At 43.0% G+C, this 16,990-nt stretch overlaps 1 protein-coding gene across 3 annotated transcripts in view; it reads right to left on the minus strand.

Annotated features, from left to right (window-relative positions):
- The window catches only part of MRTFA (myocardin related transcription factor A), a 151,365-nt gene that overhangs the window by 107,823 nt on the left and 26,552 nt on the right, over positions 1-16,990 (minus strand). For all 3 annotated transcript variants that reach the window (XR_014784296.1, XM_084809907.1, XM_084809909.1), the window contains exon 2: positions 10,641-10,902. The gene's annotated coding sequence lies outside the window, so the exon portion shown is untranslated. The remainder of the gene's footprint in view (positions 1-10,640; positions 10,903-16,990) is intronic.

Genomic DNA, 16,990 nt, shown 5'->3' on the forward strand with positions numbered 1-16,990 from the left:
AGTTTGGAGAATTGCAAAGTAGTTGATATTTATACAGAGAGTCATATAACATACAAATGCAAGAACAATCATTTCAGAGTTTGAGGCTGAAGGATATGCACATCCTAGCAACATATTATGTAACTACCACACTGCTGCTATCAAAACGTGGATAGGATAAATTTTAGGCACACTGAGGGTTAACCTGCTAGGAGGCCACTCAGCACATAAGTTAACTCAGCTCTGACTCAGCAGTCTGTGTCTGGAGTTGAGAATAAAAGAACTCTCAACAAAAAAACTAGACAACATTTCTCTGCCACTTTAATGATTCTCCCTACTGCCACTCCTCCCCATTGCCCAATATAAGGGTTAGTCACATAAAAAGTCCACTGCTCAAGGTAATCCAGAGCCAATTTGAAAAAGTTAGGAGAGTTCAAACACTGAACTGCCACCCATTTGCACAGCGCTACATCAGTGCTTGAAAGGACGAGGAAATGGTCACACCTACACAGCAAACATTCATGGCTATAGCTGTGTATGACCTGTTAAATTATACATCTACCTCATCAGTGCCATTTACCACACCCCATTTTAAGAATTCAATAGAGACATTATTCCAGTATATAAGCATCATAGGTTGCTAATTATGTATTTTTAGATATGTAAAGCATATACACTGGTATAGCAGCTTTCATTCTAACACTTCATAAAAGAAAGTATGCACCTCTGTATCAGTTTTCCTATCGCATACCCCAAATTATATGTCCAAGAACTGAGAGTGAAGATAGAAATAACCTTTGAATGGACGCATTTTCAGATCTATTTTCCCCAAACCAATTTGGCTAACATAATATAATCTAGGCTCAAAACTGGGGTAATATGCAGATAAAAGGCAAGTGGGAGCCTTACTTTAGGGATTTTTGTATTGCACATATTCAAACTGTTTATCATGGACAGTCTCAGTTTTCCCAGAACTTCCCCTGGTAAATCTACCTCCCCAACTCTGTCCTATTTTTGCTTCGGGGGGAAGCCTTATTAAAACTGTAACTGTGAGTTGTTACAATTGTCATTCTTCAGGTTTCAGGTTTCTCTCACAGCCTCTAGAATCAAGTCCCTGCGTGGAAAGAAATAACTCTTGCCTTCAATGTGTGTGTATCTATGCATGTATACATAATGCATGTGCGTGAACAGTAAATAGCAGTCTACCATTTCAAACACTACAGCTGCTAAGGTATGTTTTGCATTAATGGTAACATTGCAGGACTGCATCTTGTGGAAGTGAATTCTATAATTTAACTATGTGCTGTGTGAAGAAGTACTTCCTTTTATCTGTCCTGAAACTCTCACCAATCAGCTTCATGGGAGGACCCTGGGTTCTAGTATTATGAGAGAGGGAGAAAAATGTCTCCCTATCCACTTTCTCCACACCATGCATAATTTTGTGCACCTCTATCGTGTCTCCCCTTATTCGCCTTTTTTCTAAACTAAACAACCCCGGATGTTGTAAGCCTTCCTCATAGGGGAATTACTCCAGCCCCTTGATCATTTTAGTCACCCTTTCTTGCACTTTTTCCAACTCTAAAATTTAGGTATGGTGACCAAAACTACATACAGTATTCCAAGCGTAGTTACACCATAGATGTGTACAAGGACAGTATGATATTGGCAGTTTTATTTTCAATTCCTTTTCTAATTATGCCTAACATGGAATTTGCCTTTTCCACAGCAACCGCACACTGGGTCAACATATCCACCACAACCCAAGATCTCTTTGTTCATCAGTCACCACCGCTAGGTCAGATCCCATCAGCGTATACATGAGGGTGGGATTTTTTGCCCCAACATACACCACTTTAAACTTGCTTACACTGAACTGCGTTTGCCACTTTGACACCCATTTTCCTAGTTCGGAGAGATTCTTTTGGAGCTCTCCACAATCCTGTTTTGTTTTAATCACCCTAAATAATTTGGTGTCATCAGAAAACCTGGCCACCTCACTGCTCACTTCGAATTCCAAATTATTTATGAATAAGTTGAAAAGTGCTGGTCCCAATACAAATCCCTGTGGGACCCCACTGTTTACATCCCTCCATTGGCAGAAGTTACTATTTATTCCTACTCTCTGCTTTCTGTTCTTTAACCAGTTAAAAGGTAAAGGTGTCCCCAACCAGTCATGTCCCCAAATGCAGTGCGGTGCGGTGCTCATCCCCGTTTCTAAGCCGAAGAGCCAGCGCTGTCCGAAGACGCTTCCGTGGTCATGTGGCCGGCATGACTGAACACCGAGGTGCACAGAACGCTGTTGCCTTTCCCGCCGAGGCGGTACCTATTTATCTACTCGCAATTTCTTGCTTTCGAACTGCTAGGCTGGCAGAAGCTGGGACTGAAGACGGGAGCTCACTCCGTCACGCAGCACTCGGGTCTCGAACTGCTGACCTGCCGACCTTCCAGTCTGCAGTTCAGCGTCTTAACCACTAAGCCACCGCGGCCCTCTCCTCTTATTCCATAACTGCTTAGCTCAGGAGTTGTTCATGAGGGACTTTGGCAAAGGCCTTTTGGAAATCCAAGTAAACAATGTCTACTGGATCACCCCTATCCACATGTTTATTGACACTCTCAAAGAACTCTAAAAGATTAATCAGACATGTCTTACCTTTGTGGAAGCCATGTTGACTCTTTTCTTTGTCTCCATTTGGGCAATCAAAAACATTTTCATCTTCTTCCCCTAGGGATGATTCAACCCAAACCGGATGCTTCCCAGCTCCTGTGGCTTTCCCCCCAGGATTCAGTTTAAAATCTGCTTTTCCACCTTTTTTATGTTAAGTGTCAGCAGTCTGGTTCCATTCTGGCTCAGGAGGAGCTTGTCCCTCTTGCACAGGCCCAGCTTGTCCCAAAATGTTACCCAGTACCTAATGAATCCGAACCCATCCTCTCTACACCACTATCTCATCCACGTATTGAGATTCCTCAGCTTCACCTGTCTAGCTGGCCCTGTGTGTAGAACAGGTAGCAGTTCAGAGAAAGCCACCTTGGTGGTCCTGGATTTTAACCTCCTACCTAGCAACCTAAATTTGGCTTCCAGGACCTCATGACTACATTCCCGTCATTGGTACCAACATGGACCATGACCCTACTCCACACAAGGACTATCTACAAAATTATCTAGACAGCATGTGATATCAGCAACCTTCACACCAGGCAGGCAATTTACCATGAAGTCTACATGCCCTGTGATATGTTCCATGGGGTTTTCTTGGCAAGAATACTGGAGTGGGTTGCCATTCGGACACGACTTAACAACTGAACAACTACATGCCCATCACAGACCCAGCTGTCTATGAGTCTAATGATCTATTCTCCCACTATCACAAGTGTCGCACCCTCTGGAGGCACATCCTTGCCATGAGAGGATATTTGAAGGATATCACCTTCCAAGGAATGGGTCCTTTGTAAGGGATCATTTCCCTCTTCCTCAAGCTGACACTCTCCTTCCCCAAGACACTCATTATCCATGACAACAGTGGAGCTGTCACTCAGGGATTGGGACACTTCTATTAGGTCCCCAAGGTCTCGTTCACCAACCTCTCTGCCTCTTTGTTTCTCCAAATCAACAACCTTGGCTTCAAGGGAACAAACTTGTTCCATGAGAGCCAGGAGCTCATTACACTGAGCACACACCCATGACTTCTGTCCAGCAATCCTTTGGTTTCTGGGCAAGGGTCCCTGGGACCATAAGATAGCTCAAAAAACCCCTTCCTAGCCTCCATCCCTCCTCCTCCAAAGCGTCCTTCCTAGATAGGCTGAAAAGCCTGTCTAGTGAAAATAAAGGCAATTGGAGGATGGAGAGACAAAAATTGCCTCCACCACTCCTCCTATCCACCTTCAGGCCAGCAGGACATAGGAATCTGGGAAGCCTCTGAATTTGGTGGCTTCCAAGCAGTGAAGGTGCAGTCCGTAGGATGGATACTCCATATATTAAAAGTCTAGAACGCACCAGGCCAATAGTGACTGCTCAGAATTACATAGTATTCCTGCGAGTGTAAGCCAGTGTGGTGTATTGGCTAGAGTGTTGGACTGGGAATTGGGAGATCCGGGCTCTAGTCCCCATTTTGTCAAGGGATCCTTGGAGGGCTCTCTCAGTCTAATCCAGTAGCCAAGTCCAGACGCAGACAAAGGGATTCTTTTCAAAGCTTTATTCTTCTTTTACAACTTACAACTCTACAGGTAGCAACTAGATCTGAGCAGCAGCATCCCTATGCCCTAAGTTGGAACAGTTGGTCCCCATTTGAAAGGCAATTACTGGCAGACCCCTGAATATAAGGACTAGGGAGAATCCCTCCCCTTTTCCCTTGAATCCTCTGGGCGCAACCGTTCTTTGAGCACCAACCGGGCGCTACGCCTCCTTTCCGCGCTCTCCATTTGGCGCCGCTCTCTGCGTCTGCGCCACGCATCCAACCAGTCTGCTATCGGTGCTGGGTCACTCCCTGGACTGCTTTCTAATCTAGGAATGTTGGTGGGAGGAATCTCTGTCAGCTGCAGGCCCTGGGAAAAAGGGGCGCGCTCCTCTCCCAGGAGCGACTGCTCTTCCTCCGAATCAGAACTACTCTGGGATTCTATGGGCTCAGTGTCCACCCTGACACATTTGGCCATGGAAGCTCACTGGGTGACTTTGGACCAGACACAGACTCTCAAGCCCAACCTACCACACAGGGTTGTTGTTGTGAGGATAAAGTGGAGGGGAGAAGGATTGTGTATGCCGCCTTGGGTTCCTTAATGAGGAAAAAAGGCAGGATATAAATGTAATAAATAAATAAATAAATAATTGTACAGTTACAATAATAATCATAATAAACCTTAGCTTTTCTATAGCATTTTGAATACTTCAGCCTTACGACAATCCTGGACCATAACTCAGTCTTAGTCATTATATTACATCAGCTCTGTAGCTAGTGAAGACACTGGGTTTTCCATCCCCACCTGATACAGCCAGCCAATTACACATTTGCCCATCAGAATTACTTGGAAAAGAGCCACCTAATGATTCACCTATGCCATTTCCTGCAGCAATTGTATGCTCCTCAGGGTGAAGTTTGAAAGGCATTCCTCAACAGGTTACTTGCAGTTCCATCCAACAACAGCTTAGTGATCACCGAGTCCAGTACATATTGTTTTAAGAGTTAGCCTCTTTAAGATGCTATTTTTATAATGTAAATATGAAAGGAAAAGAAGTCTAGTCTAATCACATGCACAAAGTGCAAAGCTAGAAAATGCAGAGAACTGCTCCAAGATTTTCCATCCTCCCAAAATCGTTGGTGCTTTAAGAAATCTCCCATATGGGGAGAAGGTGGTAGCCACTGATCCCCTCTCCCCTTCTCAGTGGAAGCCACTGCCTAGCTCCAGCCACCACAGTAAGTCATGATCCCTGCATGGAACTGGGAGAAGGGAGCTGCTCTTTCACTCTGGGACTTTCTGAATGTTGCGCAGGGTCTCGGTACTGCTGCATATAAAATGTCCTTGCAGCTTCTGGGGTACAGCCAGAGGGGTAACAAGTGAGGAAGCAAGGGAAGTTTGTAAACAGAGACTGTGCTAACTGAAGAATATAACAGCAGACTGAATGTACAACCTTTTTCCTGATTGGAAACAATTTATTTGGAAAACCTATAATAAAACAGGGGTAGGCAGAAAGTAGATCTGCAGATGTTTTGGACTTCAACTCCCAGCATTCCTAAACATTGGCCATGCTGGCAGGGGCTTCCGGGAGCTGAAGGTGAAAACATCTGGAGATCTACCTTCTGCCCACTCCGCCAGAAAAGACTGACTCTGGGCACTTTTAAGATAATATTTGTCATCATATTGACATGATCTCTGCCATCTTATGAATGGAAAAAGATGGAGACTGTTGATTTTCCTGCATGCCTGAGCATTAATTACCCTGATAATTTGAAAAGAAAGAAATCTTCAAGGTAAAACAAACTGAATGAATTTAAGGTCTGATTCATATTTTTGTGATAATGAACCTGCTAATGGACTTTTCTATTGGTCTCTGTGCTACTAATGATTAGAAAAAATGGAATAAAATATTTCTATGGTTTAAGGTTAAAGAGACTATTTACTAAACAGTCATAACATTTTAAGAATGGGATTTTTGTTTTATACTTACCCTAAATGAAATGGATTGTTTATAGACAATTGAGTTCAAACTGATAAGTGTGTGTGTGTGGGGATCTAAAATTTAAAACTTATGATTTAATAAACTATAATAGTATAAGAATTATCAAGAACAGGTAAACGGGTGAAGAAACTGTATTAACGGAATTTATTCTTTCCCACTTTTTAATGGAAATGCAAATAATCTTGCTTGATGAAATAATCATCTATGAATTATCTGGTTGATTACTCCTGATTGTTTTAATAAGATAACTGAATTCTAGTTAATTAATTGATTCACATATTATAACAACTAGCAGAACAATCCTACCTTCTGCTGTGGAGAACTTCTGCACTGCTGGGCTCATGCCAATGTTGAAGAGAGGGAGAAGCAGCATTTCAGCTTTTTTTCCCCTCCCTGTACCATTTTGTTTTGTTGACAAATTCCCTTCTACTGAAACCCATGGGAGATAATTGATCGATGCCAGCTCCAAGGCTGGCTTAGTCCATAAGCCAGTTTGGGAGCAGGTCCAGAGGTCAGGAGAGCTATGGATTCACAGCCTCTCCTGGCATACCCACTGGCCCACCCCCAACACACCTCCTTTCCCTCCTCTCCAACACTGGAGCTCAATGTTAGAGAGGTAAGGGATGCAGGGGTATCTGAGATCAGATCTCCCCCAGACCTCTCTCTTCAGCCATGGGTACAAACTCTGCATTGTTCATCCCCCAACAACTCAGAGTTCATGGATCGGACATCACATAAACAACGAAGGGACAGGGCACCCCTGGATTGTTCATCGCCGTGGAAGCAGGCAGGTGTGTAGGAACCAGTACACATACTCACTGCCGCTGCATTTTCAACAACCCATAGTTTGTTGTCCATGGAGTTGCTGCCAACATGCAAACCAGGTCAAAAATTTAGTCAGTATTCTGGAGATTAATGTCCTTCATCGTTTCAATGCCAACAAGTGAGAGGTTTTCTAGTAACAAAGTAGAACACAACTATTCTCCTAGGAAATTAGCAAACAGTGACAAAACAATTGAGGAATAGAGGGAATGATTGGCTTGAATAACACTAGGCTCAAATTTAAAGTGATATGGTAAAAGGATCTGGTTTCAGAAATAACAGGGCAAAAATGGGATAGTACATGCCATTCTATTAGGAAATATTCCATAAGTTTATCAGTACATGAAATCCAGTGTAAAATTCATGTTAAGATAGTATTTAACACCAGCAAAATTGAACATCATGATTTCAGCTGCTCACTTTTATTGTTAGAAATGCAAGGCTGGTTGGTAGAACCAATATCCTGCATGTATGGTGGGGATGTTGTATGTACAGTCATATTGAGGTTCAGTAATATATACTGCCTCACAAAGTTTAGGGTATGTTATAGCGTTAGACCCTTTCATAATCTTATATAATGTTACAGAGGTAAATTTTCCTAGTATTGTGAAATCATTAGTCACAAAACTATTAGTCACTGCAAAAATCATATGGGCAAGATACTGAAAGAAATCCCATTCTTCTCCACACAGGTAATGGCTCTTAAATTACCTAGATCTTGTGGAAATGGATAAGCACACAGAACAAGTCCACAGGAGAGAAGGCATACAAATGCCAAATACTGTGTCAAATAAGTGATCTTACTTTACTGAATATGGAATGAATGCTAAGGACATATAAAATTGGCGCATAGTATATTTGTGCAGTAATCATTTGTATAGCCTTTTCATTTCTCTTTCAATGACTGGGTTCGAAAGACACACCAACCCACAATGGTTTGTTCTCAGCAAGCCACTCAGCAAGAGTATCAGAGACCCCTGCCGCTCTTCCCAAATGACTGCTTTTCGCGACCACAGCCAAACCACTGCAAGTGCCCCTTTCCCCTTGCAAGCAGCACCCTTTGAAGTGCCCAAATAGCATTTCAGAAGGGCTGCCACTGCTCCCACAACTCTGTCAGGAGTGCCCTAGCTGCCTCTTACAGTCCCCTCCAATAGCCAACTCAAAACACAGATGAAAAGGATTCTTTCCAAGGCTTTATTCCTTTTACAACTTAATGACTCTTTCAGATGCTAATCACCAATGACTAAGCAAGGAACTGCACTGGGGTAGTTAGCAGAGTAGCCTAAGCTCCAGGTAAGGCAGTTGGTCCCCGTTTGAAGGAGAAGGGCGGGAACACTCTGAAATTATGGGCTATGGAGAGGTCCTCCCTCTTACCTTTGGGTCCTCAGGATGCGACTGTAGTTTTAGCGCCAAGTGAGCAGAGCAGCTCCTCTCGGCGCCCTCCATCTGGCGCCGCTCTCTGCATCTGTGATGAGCGTCCAGCAAGGCCTCATCCCCCGCTCTCTCGCTGCCAGGGTCACTATCTCTCTCAGGAATGCAGGCAGGAGGAATCTCTCCCTGCCGCTGTGCCTGTGAGAGATGAGCAAGCTCCTCTCCCACGGGTTGTTGCTCTTCCTCAGAATCAGAACTGCTCTGTGGCTCTATGGGCTCAGTTTCCACCCTGACAAACTCCCTCCAAGCCCCCAGTCCCTGCTCCGACCATGATGTCAAACATACAAGGGAACACTCAAGGCTACACTGCCTCCAGGGTGCCCCCAGGATTCAATGCATTGCCCTGAACCTTGGGAGCGCCCTGCTAGGAATCCCCACTTGCCTGAGTCCCGTGTCCCTGTTTTTACGGCTGCCTGAAGCACCATCCCATTTTTTCTTAAGAACGCTGTAACCATTTCTATTTTGACAGCTATCAAAGCAGAAGCAGTTACTTACTTTGGGGTAGAGAAATGGGGTGGCGTGCACTTTTCTATGAAACCAGGGTGCTGAAGGCTAGAGGATGTGTGCATTAGAAAGAGGGAATCCCCAAAGGTCGAGGTATCAATTTAAATCCGTGTGGTTCTTGACAGGTGGGGAAAGTGCTCAAGTTAGCCGAGCGCACACACACTCACCCCTGGCTTTAAAGCCTTGCTACAACCATTGGGGGTGCCCCTTCTAGTGCACCCCACCCTGAGTCAGCAGGACTTGCTTTTCATAAAAAAGTGCATCGCACCACTTTTTCGCTGGGCCATGTGGGAGTTTGACAGCTGTCAGAAGAGCTGTCAAACTCTAAGCCCTGGTAGTGGAAAAATGGGGACAGGGACAAGTGGATCAGCTTGAAAAACACTCTCTATGACAGGGCATCTCATTAAAGCCTGGGGACACTCTTGCTAGAGAGGTGATTTACACCCTGTTTCCCTCCCTGTCAACTGTTGAAGGCTGTCAAAACAGCCTTGCCACAGTGTAGCCTTGAGTGTTCCCTTGTATGTTTGACATACAAGGGAGCAGCCAAGGCAAGCCCCTATATTTTTGGATACTCAGTTATAGAAGTGCACAACTGTGAATAACCAAAACAAAAAGGGCCATTTTCACCCATAGAATTATAGAATCATAGGGTTAGAAGGGGCCTACAAGACCATTGAGTCCAACCCCCTGCTCAATGCAGGAAGCCTAATTCCCAGGCAGTCTCCCATCCAAGTACTAACCAGGGCTGACCCTGCTTAGCTGCCAAAACAGGGCTGGGAAAATGTGAGAATTCCCAGCCCCATTTGTGCATCAAGAAAGGTTTTTTAAAGTGGGGGCTCTAACTGCGATCACAGTTGGCATGAGGACAGGGGGCTTGGAGGGGAGCAGCAGCAGCAGCCCCTCTGAAGTGCCACTTGGGCAATTTGGAGCGGCTGCCGCAGGCAAGAAAAAAGTGGCACCAAAAAAGGAGCTCCGACTGCTATCACAATTGCGGTCAGAGCGGAGACAGGGGCTTGGCAGCAGACAAGATGGGTCCTGCCGCCAAGTCTTCCAGGATGCCCAGTAGAGCTGGCTGGAGGACCGAGGGGGAATGGGGGGAGAAACAAGCCACACACTGTGGGTGGTGTGGCTGATGATCTCTCAAGCACACCAAGCACACACTGTGAGTTGTTCGCAAAACACTCAATGCGTAGCTTGTCACCCATCATGGGTTAGCATGTCGTGCGAACATGCCCATTGTGTATGTAAAGGTATAAACAAATTTAAATAAAAATAAATAAATCCCACATATACAAGACTAACTGAGACCAGGAGGTCCCACATATGGCCATTTTAGAGGTTCCACAGACCCCACTCCCTTCCTAGTCCTATTATATCAATGAGAAGGAAACCATATTAAGCACATGAAATCTAAGGGAGGAGCGTGCTCTTATACAAAAGTAAGGGCTTTACTCTTCTTCGATCTACCACCAATTAACATACATCTTTCCTACTGAACACAAATTCAGTCATAGAAAAAAATTCTCAACCTAAAACAGAATCAGATAAGTCACCAGATACAGTGCATTAGTTATGATGGAGAGGCCCACACCTTCATTTATATCAGTAAATCTAAGACTGTTGTGCAAAACTCATCACACAGCGTATATCTCTACAGCGCAATTATTCAGTGGTAAGGAACAGTTAGAATTCTATACACCATTTTCACCATTACAGTTCTTATTATTCCACTTACCATTCTTCCTCTCACTTAGTGGAGGAAGATTGGGGTTCCGGCCAGGATGGAGGCCTAGGGTCAGCTCGGGCTGCAAAGAGAGCTCCTGCAGCTCATTGGCAACAGCTTCACTCTGGGGACTTGGTGCTGCCGAAAGAGACAGCAACACCGCCTCATCTTCATTCTCGCCAGCCCCTCCTCCGTCCAGCCCATTTCCAGCAATGACGGAAGGGGGCAGGCACAGCACACCGGAGAAATCCACTTTGGCTTTCGTGATGGCAATCTGAAAAGAGAGCAAACAAGAGTTCAGACAGATTATTCTACCTTTCCAGATGCAGGCTTCTTTTCTATCTGTAGCTCCTTCTTTCAATGTCCTGGTTCACACGTAACAACAAACTATGGTTTAATTTACCATGTTTTATTGAATTGTGTGTTGTCATTATGTGCAAACCCAGAACTATGGGTTAACCATGAACAAATCACAAAGAGAACCTATAATTTGTTGTTGGGTTATGAACTGTGGGTTGTTTAAACAATAGGATGTTGTTACATGCGAACCCAGAATTGTGGGTTGTTCATGAGTTGTTTTGCAAGGCTACAAAGGCAGCAGGCAAGTGCTATCAAAAACCCACTTTACATGCCAGTACTGCAGTGCTGCCAAGGTAGTTGCCAAGGGAGGGGGCAAGCAAAGGGGGAGAGAAACCAATGACCTGGGGACTGAGAAAACAAATAATGGTTTGGTCGATCACCTGCTAGACAAATTCTGGGCAGAGCAACAAACCATGGCTTAAATAAACCATGGGTTAGCATTACATGCAAACCACGTCAACGTATTTTACTGTTACAAGTTCAGAATAAGGTAGGGCTACTAAGCAATATTTTTACATTTTCAACACACTTATAAATAATTTATCAGCAACTACAGGGCAAAGCTGCTAGGGATGTCTTCCTTCTGCATCATGTCTCAACAGACGAGTCACATTCATAATATTATGGCCTGATGTGGATGCACTATGCCTTCTTGAAAGTACAGAGGTCTGTTACAGCACAGGGTCAATGACAAAGCTGACTCATTGAAATACCGGAGCTCTCTGAACTTGTACAACAAGGCCTACCACCCATCTGGTGATTTCATCAAACCACAGTAGGCCTTTCCTCTCAGTTATTTCCAGACTGGATCTAAAATTTACCAGCACTGGACAAGTGCCAGTTCTGGTCCAGACCTCTAGCAGGGATGGATTTTGGCACCATCCTTACTACTTCCCATTGATATAGGTGTTCTAATTTGTAGAGCAGTTGTAGAACCATCCATTTTTACTTACATTTTATAGGTGAGGAAACTGAGGCAGAAACAAGGCCACACAACCCATAGCAAATGAGGGATTAGGCCAATGATTCAAGCCCAACACAAGCTCCTAAGGAAGTCATCCCTACCATTAATATTCTCAAAATGCTAGCTTTTCCGACTCAGGACCCAGCATTAGCCCTACCCTGCAACTTGTGTCCCAATTTAAAACTACTGTATTATGCAAAAGGGCTGGATGCACCTGATCTCATCTGATCTCGTAAGCTAAGCAGGGTCAGCCCTGGTTAGTACTTGGATGGGAGACTGCCTGGGAATCAGGCTTCCTGTACTGAGCAGGGGTTGGACTCGACGGTCTTGTAGGCCCCTTTTAACCCTATGACTCTATGATTCTATGTCCTTGTTTAACTTTCTTTCCCCCCATCCAGTTTTTCTCCTTACTTTCACCTGTTGAAAAAAAAAACCCGCAGTGGTGGCAGTGGTGGTGCTGCAGGCCACTTTATGCAGGAGCCCCAGCACCCTAGCTGTAGATCAACATACTAATGTTCGGCATCAAGCTAAAATAAATGTAGTGTATTGTTTATCTTTTCCCTAGCATGACTGTGGGGGAAAAAAGCAGGACTTGCTCAGTTGCCAGCCCTGCATTACAATGCTTATACTGCAGCAATTAATCAATTTGCCCTTTTCAAGGGCAAGGTATTAGAATGTAACCTCACTAAAAGAAATGCATTAGAGTCTAGAGGAAGTTCCTAGCTTAACTGGAAGTATAAAAACTAATAGTCAACAGCTACAATTAAAAGGCTTTGTAAAGCTTGACTTGAGATAATATATGTAGCCCTTTTTTAAATAAAAAAAAGCTTTCTAGACTTCTTCCACTTATGACCAAGACTACCAAGCTTTTAATAAACTGTTATGAATTAATAGTGACTCACATTGTTGCCCTTTTCTCTCCCTTACAAAAGAGCAATGAAGCCATATGAGGGGAAAAAATATTTTAATGGGCCTATCTAGAGAGGATGGCAGGAGATCAGTGATCAGATCTTCTGCGGTAATTATTTTAGAAAACCAAAAAAAAAACCCAGCAGCCACACAAGGAGGAGGCAGGATTCAAATCAGGCCCACAGCACTGGGAGAGCAAAGAAATCCCAGTTCTGCAAGAAAGGTCCACAAGTTCTGCCAATTCTCCTCTCCAGCTGCAGTCATATCACATGTCATTCCCAAAAGTCCGAAAAGGTGGATTTCTCGGGGGTTGCAGAAGGCTGTAGCAGGCAGAACATGGGAAAATCCCATTCTTAAGATCCAACCCTATACTTTCACCGAATGCAAGGAATTGAAGTGTACTACAATGCAGCTTTTTGTGACTTAAACACCTAAATCTGTGATCCCTTCTGAAATGTCAACCTTTGTTGGAATGTTGCCTGTTCCATCTTCCATCTTTGTCTTCTCCCATTTTTAAAACCGGTAAAAAGTTCCCACAACTTCCTATGCATTGTGAAATATTGGTTAGGGGAAAGAAATAAATCCTTCAGGTAGAACTGCTTTCAACTCCATTTTTTTTTAAAGCAGCAGACTGCAAAAACAAAGTTCACTGAGTGCACACCATGACATTCATAGGCCTGAGATAAGCGATTTTTTCTATGTAAGTTGTATATGTTCAACCAGTTTTAAGTTCTATTTAAAATCCACGCACAAGCTCAAATGTTGACAAATCATAATATTGTCAAATAGTACCCTTGGAAGATGTTTTATTAAAAGTTAGTTTAAATTCTGGTTTGAAAGCCAGCCTGGAGAGTATTAAACATCTTTCCCGGAATCCTCAGTCCCGGAATTAGCCACAGAGAAAAAAGTTGTGTTTCTAACAAAAAAATTTAAGATAGAAGGGACTCTTGCTAACAATAGTTTTGTTTGAATGACCCCTTTCAATAAGTGCAATGTAAGGCCCAGGCCTGAACCAAGCTATTAGTAGTTTTAGAGGGGCTTAGATGCCCCATAATGCTCTCTGAGTTTGGTTCAGAAGGCTGCTGTATTCCCTAACAGGCCTCTTGATTTACCAGGATGAGTCAAAGGGTGATGGTCAAGCACATTCCATACTAATGAGTGGAGTGTCTTATCAAGATGTGCCTGGGAAGCAAAGTTTGTTTGCCTTAAAACTGCAGATATCTATGCTGGGAATGAACGCTAGGTGGCACTTGCTAGTGTCACGCTGCCTCACTGCTAACATGTACGATATAAGACCCATTTTACCCCACGGCTCTGGGTTCAGAGAAGCTGTCTGATCCAACCATTGGGTAAGCCTGTGTGCTGATTGTACTCAGTAAAGTATCTCCTTGTAAGTAAACTTGGATCTGATTTATCACTGTCTTGGCACCTCTAAATAAAGAGTTTGAAGCCCATGGCCGGGGCAATACATGCAGAAAGCATCCATCATGGCCTCCTGCAAGCCTAGCTACAACAACAAAGAGAAGCATAATGGGATGAAGGAAAGCATGTGGAGTGAGAAAGCATCCAAGAGATCTCCACACTAAGTCCCAATGGACTCTGGGATACACTTACTGTACTAGAGAGCTAAATTAAAATCATGTAATGCTTTTGGCCTGACCAACATCATTCTAACTTCACATGGGGAACTGTGTCAGCCAGGAGAAAAGCAATGCATGAGACTAGCATCTCACTTCCAGCATAGCCAACCTAGCCCATGTGAAATGAAAAAACATCCTAGAAATCCCTTACAGTAACATGTAGGAGGCTCTGACAACACTCTCACTTTCTATACTCCCCTCTGCCCCTCATTTCACATCGCCCCCCCCCCAGCAGCTATGTTTCCAAATACATAGGCTATAAAGATGCAGAGACAGTACACAGGCTAATAGCTATTTGTCTGTAGGTACAGCATGTTCTATAGTTTTCTATTAAATTGAACTGTTAGTGTTAATCCCCTTTCTAACAGGGATACACATGTATTAACACTCTTGTAATCAATCAACTGTCAGTAACAGCACCAACTAATAAATGTTTTTTTCCAACAGGAATTACATGACCTGCCCCACAAAGAAGTAGATCGTGTAATGATGCTCAGAAAGAGTGTAACATTTTACACTGATTAAAATAGTTTAAATTTAACAAATGTATATATTATCAACATTTTGAATACTGATGCCTTTTTTTGAAATGACTCATAATATAGCTTACAATTTAAAATTTTCACTTATTGTTAGATGAAAAACATATCTTTGATATATTTTTCTTCTTCTTCAATGCAACAGAGATATGACACAACCAAAATATAAAAATAAAGAATGCCTTTAACTCACAGCCCCACTACTGAAAACTGGGCAAGTGATTAAAGCTTGCAGCCCCAATATAAAATGCAGACAGTTGACAGGCCCAAGGATGTAGCTACATTATATAGCGTACCTTTCGCCTCTACATACCTCTAGCAGTCAGCGAAGTTTGTGTTACTAACCTATTATTTTAGGACAGGAAGGTGAGAAAGTAATTGTCTAAGCAAATAAGAACCCTACCACAAGCATTTCTCTCTGTTCTTTGCTTCTTTAGGTCAGTTTCTATTTAGGAGCAGTTACCAGGGTAATAGTAATTTCCTACTCATTTAAGAATTGCTAAGCAACTTGCAGCAGCTAGCAGCAGCTAGAAGCAGCAGGTGGCATGTGGAAGGAGGCTATTTTGGGAAGCAGTAACTACTTTTCTTACATTAAAAAAAAGCCATCTGTTACATGACTCTGGTACGTGTGGCCAGGAGGCCACAAGAAAATGTAATCTTTGGGCACAGTGGATCAAGCTTTAAGCTGAACAGAGAAGGAAGAGACACTAGTGTTAAGAGACAGCAATCCTTCTAGACAAAAGCATTCAAAAAGGCACAATGCTGAAGCTGCTGGGAGACGATTAATAACAGAACAGGGCTGATCCAACTGGTGCGCCAATCAGTTCTCCAGAGTTTCAAGCAGAAGCCTTTCCCCAGCCCTATTAACAGTCATCCTTTAACTGAAGATGCCTGGGGATTAAATCTGCGACTCTATATATACACAACAAATATGATCTACTGCAGAGCCAAGGCAAATTCTCTTTCAGATAACTGAACAAAAGCCAGAAAAGTCAAATCAGCAAAGTTCCCTTAGAATTTTTATACAGACTATAAACTGAGCTCTGCAAATTTAGGAATGTCTTCTTTCATAATATTTAGAGACATAACCACTTATTGGCTTTACTACCTATTGAGGCTGTTCGCATGTAACAGCCGCAAATTATGGGTTAATTAACCCAAGATTTGCCAAAGCATGTACTGGGAGTGTTCTGCAGCCTTTTTTTATATTCAACCCTTGTGCCATCTAAACCCAGACACTACAGGTTTATCATGAGTTAAACAACCCACAGTTAACCTAAGTACTAATTGTAAGTTACCTGTGGGTTATTTAACGCATAATTAACCTATAGTGTGCAGGCTGAATATTCAAAATGGCCACAGCGCCAAGCACTGCGGCAAATCGTGGGTTAATTAACTAACCCACATTTTCCTCCTACTGCATGTGAACTTGGTCATTATAATCTTTCATGGATCTTCCCTACACAGGCTATAGTCCTTTGAATGATTCTCAAAAGTGAAAAATAGAAGTGTGAACTCTCTCTACATTCAACTTGAAATGGCTGGGAGGCAAAGCAGTGGCCTCTTATCCTGATTACATAATGTAAGACATCAGTATAAGAAGGGATAGTACATATCCACCACTTGTACTGACAAACCTGAAAATCAATGTTGTAATGTCCCTTTTGAGCTTAAATATGCCACAGGCACAATGGCTTATTTGCTACCCAAGCAAGAGCAATTTATTTATTTATTTATTTAAAATATTTATTGGCTGCCTTTCAGGGAAGAAGCCCTCCCAAGGTGGCTTACAACAATAAAATACATAAAAATACTAAAAACATAAAAACAATAAACGCCAACAATAAAACCAACAATTAAAACAAGCAATAAAACCAACAATGATGTTGTTGAATAGATTACCTATTGAATAATATGTTCAATAGAAGGCCAAGGTAAAATAATATGTTT

The sequence above is a fragment of the Heloderma suspectum genome, chromosome 7 (assembly GCF_057233095.1).
Source record: "Heloderma suspectum isolate Gila_16-S chromosome 7, 16-S_ref, whole genome shotgun sequence".
Classification (NCBI taxonomy): domain Eukaryota; kingdom Metazoa; phylum Chordata; class Lepidosauria; order Squamata; family Helodermatidae; genus Heloderma; species Heloderma suspectum.